A 6536-nucleotide genomic window follows, 5' to 3' on the forward strand; every position below is an offset into this window, starting at 1 on the left:
TGAGAGAGCTGGACAGGCAAACGAATGATTTCAAAACACATGACTGGTACACTGAGGACGATAGAGGTGTTAGGTACAGTAACCAAGGAAGGTATGATGGGAGAAGAGGGGTCCAGCCTGGGGTCAGGTGAACTTTGGGGAGGCGTTAACCTTTGAGTGATCCTTGCTGGATGAGTGGGGATTTTCCCATGGAAAGTGGGAAACATTGAGACATCGAGTCTGGGCATGTACGATGCTCCGTGTGGGAGAGCAGAGGGTGCAAATGAAGGAAGGAGAAAAAAGTATGGTGTTTGGGGAACGACTCGCGGTCTGTGGGGTTGAACCTTAGGATGTGGGAGGAACAGGAGTCCTCAGGGGAACAGGAGGACAGGAGGCCTAAAGTCAGGGAAGGACCATCCTGTTTTGGGCTGGTGGATTCCATTCCGTGTTTGAGGACGATCACTTTGAAAGCAGAGGAGTAAGGGGTGAAGCACGTGGGCTCTGGAGGTAACTAGGCTGGGGTTCAGGGTCCCAGCTTTGATGCCCAGTAGCTGTGCGACCCTGAACAAATTGATGATCGTCTCTAAGCTGCAGTTTCCTCATTTGCAAACTGGTGTTCTTCATGGAATACACCAAAAAGGCTTCTTGAGAGGATTAAATGAGTCGTGTCTTGAAAGCGCTTAGCACAGAGTCTGACACCTAGTAGATACTATTAGGAATTTGAATAGCAGTAGGTCAATGGGTCCAAGAGGGAGTAAAGACATTTACGGTGTATCTAAGGATCTCAAGGAGGGGAAAGCTATCACTGCTTCTGGAGAGAAAGCTTAGAAATCTTGTTCACTGGACCACTTGCAGTCCTCATTGCAAATTTCCTGGAAAATGTGTTTCCAGGTAGCCATGTAAGAGAAAAACAATTAGGAAAAACAGTGAAATAATTTTCCCTGAATAGTTCATGTAAAGTACAGGATATAAAACCAAAGATGTTTGAAAGTTGCCAAGAAAGCAAATCTGGGGTTTTTTTAGTATGTTTATTGGGAGAGCAAATCTTAAAAGTTCTCATCACAAGAAAAAAAAAAATCTTGTAACTCTGTGGGGACAGATGGTCACTAGACCTATCGTGGTGATCATTTTATAATATGTATAAATATCAAATCATCACATTGTACACCTGAAACTAATATCATGTAATATGTCAATTATACCTCAATTAAAAAATAAATTAGATGAACTCAAAGACAGGGTAAGGAATGTTTAATGTGTCCTGCTTACATGGGTTTGGGCTTCATCACACTAGCGAAAACCAAGATCTGCTTTTTTCTCAACAGAAGAACACACTGGCCTTTGATGCAGATGCATTTAGCTGATTAAATAGTTTGTAAAATGTGCGGGACTTTTCTCTCTTTGTCAGATTGGCGAGCAACAAGAAAAGAAGACTTATGCGTTGGAAAATAGTTGTGTGGGGGGGCTTTTGTTGAGAGATACTTTTTGGAAGCTGAAATATTAAAATCTAGTCACTTCTAAGCAGACGTACAGTCTGTGAGATGACAAAACATTCAAGCATATGTTGATTAATTCGATGACAATGGAATATTTGGCCAGTGAATCCAAGTTTTGTTCCACATGATGCCAAACATCTGGATATTTAGAAGCAGCTGTCTGGCATCCTGTGGACCAAATAGAAGCATCATTGTACAGCTGTGGCTCTAGATTGCTTTCTCTCTGATCTGCCCCCCTGTCCCTAAGATACAGTCCCACAAACACGGTTGATAAAGCAGGGCCGATACTAGTTTGGGTCGAGGTCAGGTAGTAAAGTTGATGGAGACAGAATTTTTCATTGGGATTCAGATCTAAGGAGCAGATGTGAGGCATATTTATTAGAAAGACTGAACCTCCTAAATGCAACAGTTCAGAAAGCCACAGTGCACCAGTACAAGACAGGAAGTAATATGGAACCCAGGACAAAAGTGATACCTCCTTGTTTCACCTTTTGCTGTCAATAGCATGGAGTAGTGAAAAGAGCATAGGACCAAAATCTAAAGGAACTGGGCTCTGCTCCTGGTTCTACCACCCTCTTACACATAGGACCATGTGCCCACTCTCTGAAACTCAACTTTCTTTTTTTTTTTTTTTAAGTCTTTATTGAATTTGTTACTATATTGCTTCTGTTTTATGTTTTGGTTTTTTGGCCGTGAGACATGTGGGATCTTAGATCCCTGACCAGGGATCAAACCCGCACCCCCTGCATTGGAAGGTGAAATCTTAACCAGTGGACCACCAGGGAAGTCCCCTCTTTTTTCTTTTTTAATTGGAGTATAGTTGATTTACAGTGTTGTGTTAGTTTCAGATGTACAGCAAAGTGAATCAGTTATACGTATACATATATCTACTGTTTTCTTGGATTCTTTTCCCATATAGGTCATTACAGAGTATTGAGAACAGGTCCCTGTGTTATATAGTAGGTCCGTATTAGCTATCTATTTTATGTATAGTAGCACGTATATGTCAATCCCAATCTTCCAGTTTATCCCTCCCCCCACTGCCCTGGTAACCATAAGCTTGTGTTCTACATCTGTGACTCTATATCTGTTTTGTAAATAAGTTCATTTGTACCAATTTTTTTAGATTCCACATAAAAGCGATATCATATTTGTCTTTCTGTGTCTGACTTACTTCACTCAGTATGACAGTCTCTAGGTCCATCCATGTTGCTGCGAATGACATTATTTCATTCCTTTTTATGGCTGTGAAACTCAACTTTCTAACAGGTAAACTAGAGATAGTGATAACTATCTCAAAGAACTGTTGAAAGGCTCAAGTGAGACCTCTGACATGCTCCATAAACAGTAAAGTGGTACAAAATGTAAATTATCAGGAACAGTTTTTTTTCATTCCCACTTTTTGATATCATGTAAAACTTACAGTGATTCGCTAAAATGATGGGTAAGAATATTTCAGAGAGTTCCTGGTGGGGACGGGGTGTCCGAAAAGGTACTTGGAGACCCTAATGGAGAAGAGCTTGGGGTTTGGAGAAAAACAGACCTGGGATTGAGCTCCTGCTTCAGTGTGGTTTAGCTGTGTGTCCTTGGGCAAGTGACTTCTCTGCTCTGGTTTCCTGATTTGAGAAGTCGGCTTATGATAGTAGCTGCCTCAGGGAGCTGTGGGGACTAAAGGAGATAATGCCACCAGAGCTCCCTACCTGGCTCAAAGCACACGCACAGGAGTTGCTTGCACCAGGAAGTGTCCCATCACTGAATGGGCTCAGGGAGAGGCTGAACCCCAGTCTCTCCAAGGCATTGATGCTGTGTGAGGAGGTTGGGCAAAACGACTTTCCTTCAAATTCAAAACTTCCCTGAGTTTCTGACATCAAAATACTGAATTGGAGGAAAGCAACAAGAAATGAATTTGATCCTTGGAAAAGATCATTCCACTTATGTGCAAAATGAGAAACTATATATGAAGAAACATCAAACACTACTCTCCAAAGCTCTTTACTGGCACTGAACCCAGCCCATTACTTAGCAAAGCCCAACACAAACAACTCACCAGCTTGTTCACACTGTCCTGTGCTTTGAAGTGTCAGAATTTCAACTTCCCCGGCTCTTGTTGGGTTGGCCCCAGTACAAGATAAGGGACCAGAGGATCTTGTTGGAAAGTGAAAGAGTGAAAACAGTAACAGCAGTTATCAGGGTAACTGTGCCATTCAACCTAACTTAGGTTGTAATTACTGGTTGCACAGATAAAGTTCTTCGGGGCGGAGCTATCAGTGTTTCTTGCTTTGCAAACAAAACGCTATTCTTCCCGTTAAACTCATCTTTTAGGAGACAGAAAGGACAGCCCAGCGTTGGACACTGAACCCTTGTTGAACAATCTGTGTTGTGGAGAGAAAAATTCTCCTTAGCAAATGTATATTTCTCTTTGGCAGAAGTAAAGTGAACCGTGAGGACCTCAATAAACATAAGCTACGTTTAAATATTTTTTTCCTATTTTCTTAACTTCTTCCACTCATTTTTTTTCGGTGCCCACTATGTACTCAGAACATTGCTAGGCCTTCTGCATGTTGTGGTGGGGATTCTCCATCTGCTGCTCCAGATCCACTTTTCCACCCTGCTCCGGGCCCCCCCAGGAAGCTGAACTTGTGTGGATGCATCCCCCAGGCTCCACTGGCTTCTGGTGTGTAGCTCAGTTTGATCACCGGGAGGCAACAGCAAGAGTCAGAAACACGAGAGGAGAGAGAGATTAGGTTATCTATTTCCAGACTCCCATCTCACATCTGCTCCCAGAGTTTCAGCTACTGAAAATCCAGGACCTGCACTGAGTTGTTGGCAGTCTTGGGAGGTCTCACCATCCCTTCTGATTTCTTTTAACCCTGCTTACACCTTTGTAAGTAATCCATTAAATAAGTGGCCCTTTAGAGTGTGCCATCTGTTTTTGTTTGTTTCTTTTTTGCTCAGATTCTGACTGAAATACATGCTTGTTTCCAAAGAACTGTAACCAGAAAAGACACAGCTACTTTGAGGCCAAGGGTGTAAAGAGCCAGTGTGGGTCCTACATTCATCAGGAAGCAAAGACCTCCAAGATGTTAGAGATGCTATTTGGAAGCAGCCCGGATCCTTGATCACCCTTGGAGGAAAGCCACCTGCCCCCCTCAGGCTGTGACATGAGCAAGAAGTAAAATTTTATCAGGTTAAGCCATTGAAAAATTTTATCAGGTTAAGCCTTTGAAAGAAGCCATTGAAATATAACAAATATCATTTGTTACTGCAGCAGAACCTATTGTATCCTGACTAATCCTCTTATCTAATTTAACCCTTATGACCACCCTGTGAAGTAGATACTAATATTAATCCTCATCTTATAGCAGAGTGCTTAAAGAACTTGCAATGACACCAGAAGCAGCAGAACTGGTGTTTCAGCCAGATCTTTCTGACCCCCAAAGCCTAGTACAGTTTTCCCCTAAACTGTACTCTTTTATGTGGGATAGGGAGACTATCTTTGCTCCATGTGTAGGAAGATGTACTCCCTATCAGTGAATCTTGCAAATGGCATGAGCCCAGGACAGGCCTGCTGGCCACACAGACAGTATATCCAGCAAATATTGAGGGACCTCTCCGGAAGCTGAGAGGTGAGTAATACTCTAGCTCACCTTCCCTGGAAAAGAAGGATATAGGACTTTTCCCCCTTGCTCTAGGCCTTTAAATTATTCGTATGGAAGTATCACAGTTTTCCATCCTTCTCTGGAATGAAAACTGTAGCTCTTTCTTTGTTGCCCTTACTGAGTATATTTCTTCAGAGAGACTAGGGACCCATTTATAGCTATTTATTTAAAAAATATGATTCTTAATGTGCGTAATGCCACTGAATTGTACACTTAAAAATGGTTAAAATGGTGAATTTTATGTTACATACGTTTTACCACAATAGAAAAAATTGTTTTAAAATACGGTTCTTCAAATTTTGATTGAAAAAGGTACAGGACTGCCTCCTTGCCATGGATGATTTGCTGTTGAAAATGCATGTTCAGTGCCTTTCCAGGGTTTCATTATCAGCTGGAGGAAACAGGCTTTGTCACTTGCAGGAAGAAATCATTGACTCGAGGTCAGATCAGTTCCTTGCATTCAACAATAATGACTGTTTTTTCTGTTACCGAAGGAAATGCAGCCACACAGTGACTTCTGAAATTTTGTGCATAGGAAGGAAAAGCCAAAGGAGGGCTTGGGGGCCCAAGCCGGAAATGTGACCTATTGAGCTTTTCTGAGGCAATGAGGTCAGAGAATCCTTTTTCCCTTTAAGCTGGATGTGCGAAGCCTCAGCAGTTTGCATTCTAAGGCTTTGTAGAGGATGAACTCGAAGGCTAAGATTCTGATCCAAATGTCTTATGTGTTTCCCATGATCAGTTTGCCCTGGCTTCTTTCACTGAGTTTTCAATGCATCTGGAGTAGGTCTTAGTGTGTGGAAACCATTCTCGCCTACTTATGTTTTCTTAAACATGAAGGTGCTCCTTGGAAAAGAAGGCAGGAATTTACTGGAAAAGCCAGGCTTTTTATTTAGAATAGCGTCTGAACCAATACATACTTGCAGGGTCCTTAAAAAGACCTGACTTGTCGGGTGAGGTGGGAGTTTGTGGTCCGATTCTCTGTGTGGTGTCTGAAGCCAAAATCGGCAGAGAAGGGGACTAGCCTGAGGTATCCACCACCTGTTGTTTGCTTCCTGTTAGACCTGACCTCAACTCTTGGTCAGTGTCCAACAGACCATGTCAAGAGTAGCCTTATCCCCACTCTGTCCTTAGGGATGACATGTTTTTGAGTGGCCACGCATTTCTACAAAGAGGATGAGAACTCCTAATCCAGTCTGAAGCTTTTATTTTAAGGGCTGATGACCTGCAGAAATTTTCCACTAACCAGCCCATATCCATTTCCTGCCCTTTTCTGTCCTGCTCTTGTCCTGACGTGCTCTGAAACTACTTAACTTGGAGGCTTGCAGAGGCTTGAGTCACTTTTAATGCTTCAGTAGTGACAGGGTTATGCTTTGTGGCAATGACATTTTACTCTGAAAGAGAT

Source organism: Kogia breviceps, chromosome 16 (assembly GCF_026419965.1).
Source record: "Kogia breviceps isolate mKogBre1 chromosome 16, mKogBre1 haplotype 1, whole genome shotgun sequence".
Taxonomy (NCBI): Eukaryota; Metazoa; Chordata; class Mammalia; order Artiodactyla; family Physeteridae; genus Kogia; species Kogia breviceps.